Source organism: Odontesthes bonariensis, chromosome 24 (assembly GCF_027942865.1).
Source record: "Odontesthes bonariensis isolate fOdoBon6 chromosome 24, fOdoBon6.hap1, whole genome shotgun sequence".
Classification (NCBI taxonomy): domain Eukaryota; kingdom Metazoa; phylum Chordata; class Actinopteri; order Atheriniformes; family Atherinopsidae; genus Odontesthes; species Odontesthes bonariensis.
This window is the reverse complement of record NC_134529.1, coordinates 22235778-22251378: the sequence shown is the minus strand read 5'-3', so window position 1 is coordinate 22251378 and position 15601 is coordinate 22235778. Positions and strand designations below refer to the sequence as shown.

At 41.4% G+C, this 15601-nt stretch overlaps 1 protein-coding gene across 2 annotated transcripts in view; it reads left to right on the top strand.

The window, feature by feature from the left end:
* Positions 1-15601, top strand: part of flrt2 (fibronectin leucine rich transmembrane protein 2) — a 51913-nt gene that overhangs the window by 23619 nt on the left and 12693 nt on the right. The window contains exon 1 of one of the 2 annotated variants that reach the window (XM_075458699.1): positions 9809-9832. The exons of the other annotated variant lie outside the window; for it this stretch is intronic. The gene's annotated coding sequence lies outside the window, so the exon portion shown is untranslated. Of the gene's footprint in view, positions 1-9808; positions 9833-15601 lie in introns of those variants that run through there. 2 annotated transcript variants of the gene reach the window in all.

Sequence of the window (15601 nt, the reverse complement as noted above, 5' to 3'; positions counted from 1 at the left end):
AAAGTGTATATGCTTGTATTTGAGTGTATTTTTGCAAGCACTAGTTTTTTTGTGAAAAAACAAACAAAACAAAACCACAGCTATAGACCTCACATTACTCAAGAAGCCTGCCTGAGTCTGCTCTGATTGGTCAGCCCCACGGGCCTGAGCAGGAAACGCCTATTATTCTAAATCATCCACTGATTGGTTTTCTGACAGTTTAACTAAAGCTTAATGCTAGAAGAACACAATTTACACCGTCTAAAACACTTTGAACCTTAAAAAAAATTGTATGGGGGTGTAGAGCAAATGCGAATCAAACATGGTCCATGTTGCATCTCGGACTGTTTTTGAAATGGACGGTGTTACCCCGGAGGTGTTCTGAGGTTGAGAAAGTAAATGGAAAAAGTAAATAACTCTCAGAAGGAGAAATAAAAAATTCCACACTATAGTTCTCAATCGAACCATGATGAAAATCTGAGGTTTGAGTTTTTTCTGGTCTCCTTCTGGGTAGCTTTTAGCTTTCGTTCTCCAAACTGAGAGCACTCTGACTGCGATCTACTGCAGGCAAGACACCGACCACTCATATATACCCCACAACCCGACAAGAAATATCCCTTCACAAGAAAATAAGTTTTTCTTCTTTTAACTCCCTGAAATTATTTGCAAAGTTAGTTGCCAGATAGGTGTTCTAAGACTATCAAACGTTTACAGGGATCACTACGGTTTGTATCGAGCAAAGTAGAAATCACTGCCCAATGCTGGAAATGCTCAAAAAGAAACCTGAAACTTACAGCATTAAAGCTGCTCTGCAGACAGTGTTTGCTTTCCAGTCTGATCCAAAGTAAACACAGAAGTTAGCCACCTGGAAAAGACGTTTCCCTTATTGCATTAAGGATCCATTCAGGGCTACTTGCCTTTTGACCTTATCACCCCGCGTATTCCTCCCAACACCGCGCGACTGCATCATTAAGGGGAAACGCAGCGGTCTGAACTAAGCTACAACGATCCTGTTGTCACTGAATTGAATCCATCAGCTCGGTTTTTTTTTTTTTTTGCTTTTCGAGCCTTTCAACTTTACTTTTTATATGTTTTGGATTTGCTCTTTCACCTCTCGCCGGCGCTTTGAGGAGTTGTTTATCGGTGCCACTCAGACCTCTTCTCTCTGCAGGTTGCTTAAAATTCTGCTTTTTTTTTAGTCCGGTCGTCCTCGGTGTTATCGTCTGTGTAAAGCATCCGATGGATGGATCGATACGACCAAAGTCTCCCTTTGGTGTTGACAGCAGCATTAAGGTAAAGAGCAGAAAATGGACCCATCTCATGCGGTTTTTTTAGCACTAATACAGTGCTGTTGCCACATACATTCGTCTCCTATTAATGAATTCATTTTTTTTTTTAGTCGGTGTACCCACTACCCCAGACACCACAAGCAAATATTCATACCTACATACCTACTACCCCGCCCCTTCTGTCTCGGCCTGAAATATCCGGTTTCTTCTCGCCAACAATAAAAACAAGTGTGCAATGTTTGTATGAGGTGCTGCGACCAGGATGTTGATAAGCGTTTCTGATGGCAGCGCTGTCTCTGCACCAGCAGGCTATGTGTGTCTGGGTCTTTTGTGTCCATCTGTGTGTATTTAATGGTCTCCGAGACATGTTCATGCGCTCGCCTCTCTGTTTGTCTGCGAGTCTATCGGTCAACTGCGTGTGTTTGTTGTGTGTATGTGTGTGAGTTTATTGGAATGTTTGATGTTTGCATTTCTGTGTCTGTTGATCAGTGTGCGTGAGTGTGTGTGTGTGTGTGTGTGTGTGTGTGTGTGGCCGTGTAAGTGTGTGCGTACAGCAGGAATAAAGCACCCCATTGATAAGAACAAGTTCTTCTTGTTAACATATCAGGAGAGCTGGACCTGAGCCAGTGCTCAAGTCCCAGGGGCGTATTCCTACACAACCCCCGCTATGACATGGCAGTTACTACTCTGCAACTTTAGTCTCTCACACACACACACACACACACTCACACACGCAGACAGCCCAGGAACAAAACATGTGTTAACGCTCTCTTTCTAAGAGATACTTCGAAGAGGACATTGAGCAATGTTTCGTCTTACATCTCTCTCGCGGGTGCCGGCTCGCCAGTCATCTAAAATGTTTCCATGTGCAGCATCTGCATTCCGACCACCTTTCTGAAGCACTGTGTGGCTCTCCCTGAAGACACCAGATACCCAGGGGAAAACAGATAGTCATGAGAAATACCTGCTAGCTCTTAGCAGCTTTAAATAACAGCAGGGGGAATTTTTGTCATTCCCCTTGGTATTTCTTTTTGTTTTGTACTTGTGCCGCCGATTGTTTCCCTCTTTTTATGCACCCCGGAGATGGAGACGAGGCTTTTATTTTTATGTTTTATGATGGTTAAAACCCCCACCCTTGGCGGCAGCTTCGGGACATCAGCTCCAATTGGCCGTGGTGGGGCACACCTTGTTGTCAAATAAAAATGCCCGGGATGAAGGTCGTGGCTGGCAGAACAAAGAAGTTCAGTGTGCGGAAGGCCCACTGTCGCAGCTCTGGGCTTTTCGCCTCTTGTTTCTGTAGAACGGACGTCGCAGAGCGTGTCTGCACACATTCTTTGACAGCAGGGGCTATCGCTGTAAATTTGCGCCCAGCCACCACAGTTAATCACAATGGTGGGCTGAACGAGCGGCTCGGCATGACAAATGCATGTGGGCAGCGCACGCTGGGATCTGAACCGTGCCATTTAGTGCACCAATTACATACATTAATGTCGTATTTAATGAAAAACAGATACTGTCTAATGTGAGGCCGCTGAACATTAAAAAGTACTCAAAGCACTGTGTTGTTAACATCTGTTTTTGTATATAGATCAGGAAATGTGAGGGCGTCTAGGGATGTACGCAACCACAATGACAGGCAAGTGTTTAGTTTGCTGCATCTAAATTTAACGTATCATCATCATCATCGTCCTCAAAGTGTTTGAAGTGCAGTTCGCAAAAGAACATTTGCATGAGCTGATTTACTAACTTGACCCCTTCAGCGCAGGATGTAATGTGAAAATTCCAAAAAAAAACGGCATTTCAAGAGCACAAAACTTGCGTTTAAAGACGAGCAGTGAACTTTTACTTTCCAGATGGCTTTGATATAGATCACAGCCGTGTCACCAGCAAGGCATGCTTCCCGTTATAGAGAGTGTTTAAAAGCTTTACTTCTGAGAGCAAATGCAAAGTGACAAATCCAAAAGGGTTCCGACAAAGAAAGGGGGTAGGTTTTACAAATGGAATTGTCCCCATGGGCAAACCGCATAATGTTCATATCAAACCTGATACGTCTACTACTTGAATTTCTAACCATGCAATCAGGGGCTTCGCCAAAGTTAGCAAAAGCACCCTGATGAGGCTAATGATAAGAGGGGACCAATGTGGTTTTCTGAAAGGCTCTCCTGTCATTAGCTATCAGACATAGTGAGTCATTACTTAATATTAGCTTATAGGCTGTATTTCAGAGTTTTCAAATCAAATTTCACAGGAGAAAACTAATCCCACAAATGGTAAAAAGTCCATCCTTCTCTCCTTTTTTTGTAGTTTTCTTTAAGAGGGCCTTTTAAGTTGTGAGTTCATTCTTCCCTCTCCCGCTAGTGCCCAAAAAAGTGCATTGGAGAAAAAAAGAAGTGGACTCCTTATCTTATAATTATGACTTTGAGCCAGAAACTACCTCATAATTACCAGAAAATGAACAATAGCCTCATGGGACAGGAATTGCAACAATTCGGAACTTGCCTGAGAACCCTGCGTTCGGCATTTTCTGGCCTATCAGAGTGAATTAGTATCAGCACATCCAATGGTGCGTAGTGGAAAGAAACTCCTAAAAGATAATTAGGTGCAATTCCTTTTCCAAAATGTAAATAAACTAACAACACAGACAGGTTAAAAATAAAAAATAAAAAGATTCTGTCTACCACTGTGGCCATGGCAAATATACTTAAAAGGTAAATCCAAAACCTTAAAATATGTGACTAAACTTTCTTAGTTTTACTAAACCGTTTATTTTCAAATCACAATAACCAGTAACCACAATTATATGATGATGTTTTATTTCTTTTATAAAGCAACATAATTCTGCTACTTATTGGCTATGTGTGGAGAACAGATTATCATACTAAACTACGTTGGAGAACATTGGCTTCGTTGCTGTAAAATGTTAGCATGCTAACATTAGCTTATTTGATGGCCTCACAGAGCTGCAGCTGTAGACTCTTGGTCTTGTTTTAACTTTATTTTTAAACCACCTGCCAAACATAGTAAAGTGAATGAAATGCCTGAACGAGTGTTATGGCTCTTTTGTGTATCTTAAACTTGAACAATACTAAAAGTTGTTAACCGCTAATAGTAGCATTGCTGAGAGTTCTCCAGCAAAACAGAATGTAGAAAACAACACCTTCTGGTCAGAATCGTTTGTGAATTATTTTAAATTACTTCAAATTGTAACATTCTGTACATTTTACATTAATGAGACAGATATGGTGCCAATATGTTAACAATGGTGAACTCAAGCACGGTAACAGCTACCAATTTGAAATGACTCCTTCCCAAAGTGTGTGTCAAAAATAATTTATACGTATGTTCTGAGATTGCACCATTATTGTAACAGGACACGAGAAAAAAATACGATAATAATAGTAAAACAGTGCCAAAAGAAACAAAACATGCCAAGAACATTTTTCCTGAGTTACATCAACTTGTGCCAAGCCTTATTAAAACAAACAAATCGCTGCTGTGCCTGATATTTACGTGACAACCGCGCTGCGTTAACATGGCAATCAGATTGAGCCGTTCAGCAGCATACTGTTGTTAATGTCACTTTGGTCAACACTTTCATATGACTTCCCAGTGAGAGTTGCCAAAGTCCACCGTAAGCGCCCCGTTCACTCTGCCCCAGTCTTTTAGTGCTGTTATTCTGGGCAGTGGCTCCTTATAAATAACTAATAAAGACCATAGCTGTGACGCATTCATCTTAATGCACGGTGGCATCAGGGACAGGTGCACTGGCTTATTCCTACCTTTGGTACGACAGCGCAATTAATCTGCTTTGTGCCAGGTTAAAAGCAAAGAGTGGATGGCAGAGAGAGACAAATGAAAAACCAAAAGGGAAAGTCATGAATTTTACAGTGAACTCCAACCAGCGAGAACCTGAACTTGGTTATCTTTACACTGTGCCCTTTTTTTTTTCCCGCCTTACGTAGAACTTCCTTCGATGAAAGGGATAAACGAGTCAAGAGAGAAGTCGTCTGTTTCTGAAAAGGACAACAGATGATAGGTGATGCTCATATCGTGTTCGGAGAGGGTAGATTGGGGGGGATATTAGCCATATGTGATTAATTTACAACAGCATGCTCCAATTAATCTGGGCAGGGTGGCAGGCGCCAGGATTGGGCCCAGTGCCACCTGAGTGAGAGAGGAGGAACAATCTGCCCCTCTGTACGGGATGAGCCATGAAAACAGATCCCTTTGAATTGATTGCTCGCATCATGCTCTCCTCTTCCTCTCCCTGGGCCTCTTCGCCGCGTCCCCTCTCGGGATGAGAAGGCGAGTCCGAACATTTGATTCATCGGGCACCCCTGAAGCGCCCTGAGAAGGAGTTGTGGTTCTCATCTATGCCAGGAGTTGCCCTCGGGATGTTTTGGGAGATTGTTCTCAAACTGGGCGGCGGGCTGCAGCAGTAAGTGAAAGCAACTGGGGAGGAGGGAGGTGACCTGGCGAGGGGGCAAAAACCACAGTGACCAGATGGAACGGCAGATTGTTTTAAAGGGGCTACTGCCTCAGCAAAACCAGATGGAGCAAAAATGCCATTTCGCAAAAGAAACTCATTCATGTTCTTCTCGACACGGTGAGCGGCACCGGAGGATCTTGTAAACAACCAGATGAACTATAACGCCAGGCAACACGTGAGCAGGAGAAAAGCAAAAGCCTGCATGTGTGCAGCTGCAGGGCATGTTGTTGTGGGGAGTTTTCAACTTGTGTGCAATATCCCAGAATGAGAGCAAAATGAACACTTGCCAGGCTTCAATACCATAACGCATTGAATTACAGACGAGCTCGCCAAGGCCAATGCCGTGATTGTTTCCAGAATAAGAAACCTCAAAACCCTCTGATGATGATGAACTGACCAGAAGAATAAGATGCATATTAAAAAACGTGGGATAAAAATGGTAGATTATGGCACTCGATGGGAGATGACAAGCAATGGCATTGGCATGGCAGAAGATTAAAGAGTGCGGCTTTGCAGCGTCTGACAGCGTAATTATATTTTTTACCTCTTTTTTTAGCTGGTTCACCTGCCTTCTGATGTAATCTGGATTTATCCAAATTCCTGCCTTACGCACCGGGGGGATTTTTCAGACTGAAAAGACGATGGGAGGGCTAAAACAGATAATAGGGGCCTTTCACACATCCGCCACAGTGCCTGCTTTCGGCTGTACAGCGAGCTAAAGTGTCTCTTTGCTTCCCAGGCAATTAAACATTTCCAGGAGGAATAAAGATTGGCACAGCGTTTCATCTGAAAGCAAAGACGCATGAGTGTAGAAGTAGCTTGAAAGCGAAGAACGGCCTCATCCCCAGTGTGCGCACGCGTGTCTGTGTGTGCATTCATTTTGATAACCTGACCTGCCACAGTAAATTAAAAAAAAAAAAAACGTTGATAAAAAATAATCACACCAATGATTACTTCTTTATTTCACACGCACATAAGCAACACTGACGATTAAAACTACGTCATATACTAAAGATATCGTAATTATCTTTAATTAATACATAGCAGGTAATAAGCGTTTCAGGCCACACAAGTGCAAATTGTTGTGAGACATCCTCCACTCTGCACTCATTTGAAATGGTGCAATAATACATCAGCTGTCAGAGAGGGGAAAGGTTCAGGGGACTGTGTGTTTTGGTGTTCCGGGGTTTAGTTAATTAGTTGGAGAGGAAAGCCAAAGATAAACACAGATTGTCATTCAAGCGCAGGCAGAGCTTTTAAACAGCTGGAAGGACCTGATCAAATCAAAGGGTGGCGGTCAGACGGAGCTTAACAGTGCACCACTGCAACAAGCTTTTATCATTTACTTCCTCTTTATGCGGTTTTAATTCATTGCTTAGTTTTTTGGGGGTTTTTTTTTCAATGCAGTGAATGTTTCCTATATGGCCTGCCTCATTTCTGTTCACTCTTGGTTATTTCATTTAAATGAAAATAATTGGAATTTCATTTCAAATCCTGTAGGAAATCCCCAGAAATGGGACGTGACGTTTAACATAAGTACACAATCAGTACATTCACGATGTGTTAAGTTAACCAAAATCAACTATTAATTTGCTAAAATAAGAAGAATTTCTTCTTAAAACTTACAGATTCCCAAACTTCTTCACGATTCACATCTTCTACTCGTGTTTTGCAGTTGTAAGTACTCTACTACCACCGCTTTCATTAGATTGGACTAAATAGTTTCCGAAACCATTTTCATTTTGAGCCCTAATTGAAGTTAATCGGTCAATTTATTGATGCCCCTCAACTACTTTATTAGACTCACAAGACCTGCGTTGAAGGAGAATGAGAATGAGCTCTGGGATACGGTCGCGTGGTGAAAAAGGGTCTGAGCTCGTTCGTCAAAAAAAAAAAATTCTCATGAACTAGATGGAAAAAGAGTTCCCGGAATGCCAGGAAATGGATATCAGTATTTTGATCGGCACAAACCTGTTTCAAAGAGAATCACTCTGCACTCACATCCGACTGTGATGCCGGTCTGTGTTCATATTTAGCTACATCCAACTCTATGAGTACGACCGAATGGAAATAACCGTGGTGCTTTGAACGTTGCTGCAGTGAGGAACTGTGGAACAGGATGATCTGCTCTCCTTTAAGGGGAGGATGGGTCTGTGTTTCTTATGCTGTATGGTGATCAGTGTTGCCATAGTTACTTTGAAACAGTAATCCGACTACTGACTACTGATTACTTCTTTAAAAGTAAATTAGTTAAGTTACTGACTACTTGCTTTCAAAAGTAACTAAGTTAGATTACTTTTAGTTACTTTCAGCCGAGGCTGATCCCCCGCCCCTATAACATGAAAATGACTACCAGTTCTGCCAATACTCACTTTATTGACATACATTTTAACCGGAACATCAAAAATGGCATTTGCAAACTTTTTCTTGAAATAGGCTTACATGTTTTTTTAAATTAAAAAAAATAATAAGACAGTCTTTCTTGACTTTACTTAAAATATAAAAAAACCTCTTATGTAAAAAAGTAATACATATTGAACATCCCTTGAACCTGTAGTTGTCTAACATTAGAGCAGCAAGAAGTGGTTTTATGAAACAAAAACAGTATAAATAAATCTAAATACTCTTTCTTCACTTCATTTAACTGAAATACTTATTACAAATTAAATGCTTTTTTGACTTCATTAAATCTAACTTAAATACTTCTTATAAGAAATAAAGTAGCGTTTCTCAATTTAACATAAACACTTCTTTAAAAAAAAAAAAATACAATAGACATTCTTGACTCCATGCATTTAACTCTGATTGCATCTATCTATGAATTACGGTAACACTTAAGTTACATTGAACATGTAGTTGTCCCGCATTAGAGCACTGAGCAGCAAGGAGTGGTTTAACAAAACATCAGTCATTCACTCGCAGCGATGCAGACAAACGGACGGTTATATCACGTAACCTGCTGATAATTATGGGCCCAAGCCAGTATGACAGTCAAATTTTTGAACGAAAAATGTCACGTTTATCCACCCGTTGACCAATAAAAGTTTAAAGAAACCTGATTGATCGTCAGACCCGTCGCTTTGCAGAAATGTTTGTATGCTAGTCGCCTACAACTGCAGCTGTTACTGGATTACCCAAAGCTAAACCTGACGAAGTATACATAGATAAACACCCGTACACTCATTCAGATATCATAGAGGATGTAATACAGTACAAAGACGTTAACAAGTCATCTTTGAGTCATCAATTGCAACCAGGTAACTAGCTAGCCCTCTCCATAGCACTGCCTGAAACGTAGGCTATATGTTATAAAGTTAGCACGAATAGCTAAACCCATCAACTATCTGTGACAGGCACTGATGAAAACTGTGGTTTAGACTGGTGTATTTATTGAAAATGATTAGGGAAAGTGAGTAAAATGTAACAAATGATATCGCTGGTGTTTAACATTTTAGTGGGACAGATCCCTTTTACTGGGTAGGTAGATGTAAAATAACGAGTGACTTCCCGTCGCGGACACTGATATAACTCATAAGAAAACGAAATTATCCCAAATTATTTCAATACAAATGTATGGTTGTAATAATCGTGACTATATGTTGACAAAAGCCAAATATATGTTCCCCTGAAATGCAGAAATAGTAACGCACGATGTTTTAGATAAGTAACTTCAATCTGACTACTAGTTTTGAAATAGTAGTTGCGTTAGACTACTCGTTACTGAAAAAAGTAGTCCGACTACAGTAACGCGTTACTAATTAACGCGTTACCGGCATCACTGATGGTGATAACAAAGGAACTGCACAGTCAGTATGTTTACATGCACAGTTAAGTCGAGTTATGGTTAAAGCTTGATGAGGAATGTAATTCCACCCATTATACAAGCTTGGGAGAGGAAATTATTCACTTACCAAACTATATCCCCCTTTCAACTTGTCAATATTAAGCTTTTTTCTGGTTGAACTATTATCTCATAGACTAAATCTATGTTCTGCTCCTGCCGGCAGAGTGGCAGTGTGACAGGGATCGGAAGCTTTCAGACCCAGATACAGCTGAAAAAGGCGCACGTGAAAAGGTTTGACCACCATTTTCTTTCTTGCGTCATTGGGGATAAACCGATTTAATCCTTCCTTTTGCATGATGCGGCTCTGTAAAATGATTAATTCCCGTGACCAATAACTTCAGATACCATGTCTTGTTTGGTTTGGGCTACAAATTGGGTTTATTTGTAACTCAAGTTACCCGTTTAAATGAAAAAAAGAAATGTTTCGGGACCAAGGCTGGACAGCCACCATCATTATCGGGAACATAAACAGATTTATTTTCTTTTTCTAACTCAAGAAAGCTCTCTCAGAACCACTGAAAACATTACTCACATGGTCTTAATAATGAGTGAATGGATCTTTGTGCCTGAAATCATTGGAGTCCCCCCGCAGTCTTCCAGTATAAAGGCTTACGGCGCTCCTGCTGTCCTACATTCTTACTAAACATACAGTTTTTCACATTGTTATAGTAGCCTATATAATAGTAATTGCTTTAGTGCGGCCGTATCCTTTTCCCTTCTTTCCTGTTTGATCATGTTGCGACCTGGTGTGGAGGCTCCCACAGAACTAAAAGCCAATTCAGGAGTCCGTGTAAATATTTTCCCCACCCGGTCAACAGAAAAATGTGTATTTAAGACTCCCTCTTCACAGGATGTAAGATTATCATGACCTCTGTGATGAAACAAGTCAGTGTTTGCCTTTATCTGAGGTGGTGTGATAACTTTAGTCATCTAAGCCCCATCTGAAGCTGCTTGGATAGATTCAAGTTATCTTCCCAGAGTCAAAACACACCTTTGCTCGGATATGTCACCGAATGACTTATCTGCAACATTCCAGTAGTCATCATATATCCCCCGAGATGAGCCCAGAATCAGGGTCTGCATCTAGATTTTTTCAGCGTCTGGTTTAGTGACTCACGGATCTACAGTATTTAGAGCAGTTTAGCCTGGCAGGCAGGAGCAGCCTTGAGCTCCCTTCCTCCCACCCAGAAGACTTCCTCTTTGCTCAACTCGAAAAAGGGAAATTTAGCCCAGATGTGGCTTCAAACAAAAGAAAAGCTTCAGGGATTGGAGGTGGGATCAGGCCCATCTTTCGCGTGACCCCAGGACCTGCTCCTTCCTGGCATCTGTCTATTTTTCTCCTCTACTGTTCTTTCTTTGCTGATCTCTTGGAAGTTGCTTTCTTGCGAGTTCTTTTTATTCTCCTCAACAACACGGCTGTTTCTAACAAGCGGCTGCCATTCCCACTATGGCTGTGTAGTTGCCCAACATCGTGTATAGAATGATAAGGAAACTGTCTGATGCTGCAGTTTCTTGAGGACCTTTGTTCTCCTTTGAACAATCAGCCATGACTTACATTGTTCTCTCGTTTTCCTTCCTCCTTAACTTTCTCAACTCCTATCAACTGACAGTACAAAGGGACTTTTCCCCCAGAGACTGTCAAAAGTCATCCTACTAAATTGAGAACATTATCATTATGTTTGATTTGCAGAGCTCAGCATGAGGTGTTGCAAAAACAAAAAAAGTATACATATATTTATGGGGAATTTTCATTGAGAGTAAAAGCTTTGATATCAGCATTGTGTGGGTGTACTTAGACACAAAATGGTAAAATCAACATGTTAAAATGAGCACAGCCACATTCCACTTTTTCATGGTTCTTCTAACTATTGCTGAAAGTACCCCCTCTTTTAAACACATTCTTATTTCCAACCCATCATGTATGTCAAGACCCCCTCGTGTCAGTTTTCAGCGAACAGGGTACCCCCCTTTAAAGTCACTGTGTTGATGCATGGTGCACTGCTCTACACTTGTATTTTGCCAGCTGTCCTTCTGCAGCGGTAAAGCTGTGGCAATATTTAACATGGACAAGAACAGCATGAGGAAATCGGAGGAGAGGGATTAGACATCCTACTCCCAAGGTTGTGACTCATGTTTGCGTCCAACCCTGAAACGGCTGTTTTTCCCTGCCTTTTTTGCCTATATTTTTGCTCTTCTTTGATGTGTTCGTTTGCTCTACTTCTGTAGTCCACGACTTGGTTAGGCATTAAAAGTACTAAGTTAAGGTTAGCTAATTCAAGAACTTGGTAAAGGGGAGGAAAACGTCATGGTTAGGCATTAAGATATCTCTTAAAATGCATATTTTTTTGTGAAAAGCTTTGTTGACATTTTCCACATTGCCATGGCGATGTGTCCCATGATTCTGACAGTTAGTCCCCAATTAGGGAACCCTGGATGTTAAAAAGTTGCAATTTAAGGGTAATCTCTGCACTCAAAATGGACGCTGCAGGCTCCTTTCCAAGTGGCACGGTGTGACAAATATCGGGTTTAGAAGGGTTTACTCTTTTTTTTGTGTTCTCCCTGAAGAAATTAAGGAGGATTGGAGTTCCATTGGTAGGATCTTTTTTTCAGCTCTTACTGGGCAATTTTCCAATATGTTGGCAACCATCTGTGATCTAACTGTATGGAGATTAGTCCAAATGATGTAATTACCATGCAGTGTATGAAGCATTGTCACGTGCTTTAAAGAAAGCAAACAAACAAAAAAAAAAACCTTGTAAACAGTAGAGAACCCTGGGTCACTTTCAACTGCAGTTCTTAAAACTCACCTGGATTTAAACCAAACACAGAGGAATCTACTGGCAGTGAAGCGCAGCCTATCATCATCAGAGGAATTACAACATGATTTTGTCTGCTGTCTGGCTGTCTGTATTAATGTCTGCTCTGAGAATGAACCCAGGGAAAAAGCTCTTGAAGGTTTGTAGCCAGTCGAGAAGCTCTCCAGTCCCTATGACCCGTAGAAAGTTCCTGGACCCGTTTGGTCCAAAACCCACCGTTATTGAAGTTTAGGAAGTATTTGGCACTTTAAGAAGGGAAGAACGTAGTCATTGTCTATATAACTACTGGACGAAGTAAAACTTATTTTACATTAAGTACCCAGCACATGAGGAACCATCAGTTGTGTAATTATTAAAAGCAGAGAGTAATAGACTGAGGGCAAAGCACAAGCTTTATTGAGCATTCGCGAGATGTAAGAAATACTACTTGTCTGCCGACCCCTGGTCAGCTAGTATCTCACTTTAGGTTTAGTGCTGGCCGTATGAATGCAAAAGGAGAAAACTCTCCCGTCACCCTACCAAGAACCGTTTGGTCCAATAGTGCCTGAAGCGTATCTTATGTTCGCAAATTGATGTTTGCCACCTAATTAAGAAGCAGTTTAGAGTTTTTCAGGTGTTTTGTCAGAAACAGAAGTTCCAGAAGCAAATGAAAGCCTGCCCACACAGAGGCATGTCGCTAACATCGTTGAAAACACTCACCACCCTGCCAAAAACAAAATCCTCTAATTTTGCAGCTCCCAAAATATGAAATATAGAGATGACTATCACTGGCGAGTTGTGTTAAACTGAGACATTCCTGCGGTGGATCCTATCTGTAAGACATTTTCATTGCATGGCTCATGTTTGAACAACACAAGCCGCCACTTAACTAATGACAATTAGACACGGTGTGACAGTCGAGATGCTAAATGTAAGGATGATAAGAATGACATGGAAGTTCTCTTTGAGGAATTTCAACCCCCCTGTTTTCTTCTTCCCTTCTCTAAGTGTCCGACTCCCCCTGCTCCACCCTCCCCATCCCTCCCTCAGCAGAACTACAGGGGCTTGCTTGTTGTCAAGTCAGTGTTTTTACAGCCTGGCATTAGCACAGGGTAGCATTCAGTCAGGACCCTGCATTCACTCTGCCACCCCCACCACTCCCTCACACACACACACACACACACACACACACACACACACACACACACACACACCACCGTATAATTCAGATGCCCATGAAATGACCCTGATTGACTGTTGCCAGGCATTTGACAGGTCCACCAGCCATTCTGTTCTTCATACTAAAGGGACTTTATGCCTTGCTGATAAATCTTTTTACATTTTATTTGCCACCTGTAACATCCCACATGACATCTCGGACGGGATCAATACTCCATTCTTAGAGGAGAGACGCCTGTCGATCTCATCCACTTTAACAATCAAGGAAGGCGGAGGTGCAATATTGTTTACACGCTTCTATCAGAGCGTGATGAATTTTATACTTTGGCGGATATGCACACTTATAGGCCCCGTATGCACGGTTTATCGTATGAGTGTTTGTAAATCCACATTACGCTTGATTAAAAAAAAATAAAAAATTCAAAGCAGGGGAAAATGTGGCAGTTAATGCTGAGCGGCTTTAGAGTTGTTGCATTGCTCTCATTCCCTCCTCTCAGCTCTTCTGCGTTAGTAAAATATACAGTACGACTGTCGACTGGACTCGTCTCCCCGGCTGTTAAAATGTGCTGCTGCTCTTAGGAGCCATGCTGCGACATGAGATGCATGTAGATTGATAATCGACGGGGGTAAACCCAATTACATCGCCTTGGAAATTAATGAATGCATTGATCGCCCGCTCTGAACATAATCAGCATTTTTTCCTTTAAGCAACTGAAATCTCGAGCGGCGGGCCTTGTTACATCACAATTTGCAATATTATTGTGGTTTCCCACTCTTGGCTCTCGCAAAGATCTTGCCAGTACTAGCGGGGAGAGTTTTAAACACTCGTGTTGTTGGCACCTTTGAAGTGCCTCACAGTGTCCAGATAGAAATTCATGCAGGGAGGAATGTGATAAGCTAATGATGTCTCCAGGGAAAGGAGTGAATGTAACCAGGGGAAAAACATATCTGCATATCTAAGTGGAGTTTTTTTTTACCCCGTCTACCCTCCTTTAAACAGTGTTTGGGGCCAGAAGAGGGGCAGATGGACAGAGCAGGCTTTGATGTTTTCTGGGGTCATGCGTATCTGCAGTTTTATCACGGTACACAAGTGTACAGAGTAAATATGCCACACCAAAGCTCTGGGCAAGGCAAGGGGAATTTCCACTATGGGATGCCGAAGGGAGTGTAGACTGTTATTGCATACACACAGTATATATATATCTATATATATATAGATATATATATATATACTGTGTGTATGTGTATATATCTCCATATATGTATAGATATATATCTATACATAGATATTCTTTTATCTATCTTTATCTATATTTCTTTTAGTAGTATTCAGGAGTAGTTCCAAAGCTCTTCTTTGGATGTCGGCTGCCTTTTATTCCGTTCTCTGTCAACATGATCCCACACTGCTTCAATGATGTTGAGGCTCTGGGGAGGATTCATCCCTCCATAAGATTTTCAGTCTACTTCTTGGGTCATTCGGCATACCTCAGCCTTTTTCTCCCCGTTTCCCTTACTTAACAACGGCTTCTTGACAGCCATCCTTCCATGGAGACCATTTCTGATGAGGCTTGGGCCAACGGTAGATGGATCGACTGAGGGTCTAGATGCATTTCTCAGGTCTCTCCTGGATCGTGTCCTATTTCTCTAGGACATCACTTTCAGATACTGTTCATCTGCTGTGGATGTTTTTTTTTTTCTTGTGCTGTTTCCTCACACTTTACAAGGACACTTTGCACAAAATGCTGCGATTTTACCAGGTTTTCAGCTTAGACCTCATTGGGAATCTATCAACTAAATAAATTGTAACAAATGATATCTGTGCAATAGGTTGCCAGTAACCAAGTGACTAACGACATTATTGTAAACTATTATTTTGCTAGGTTCTCTGTTATGTGTAAACACAACACTGACCAGTCCCTTGACATAGTCGTCTTATTTAATGCATTGGTCAGTTTTAAATGGCTTAAGAAAGAAACGAAAAAAACAAATTCCTCTCAAAATGGTCAGGTAAAAGGATTGGAGTGAA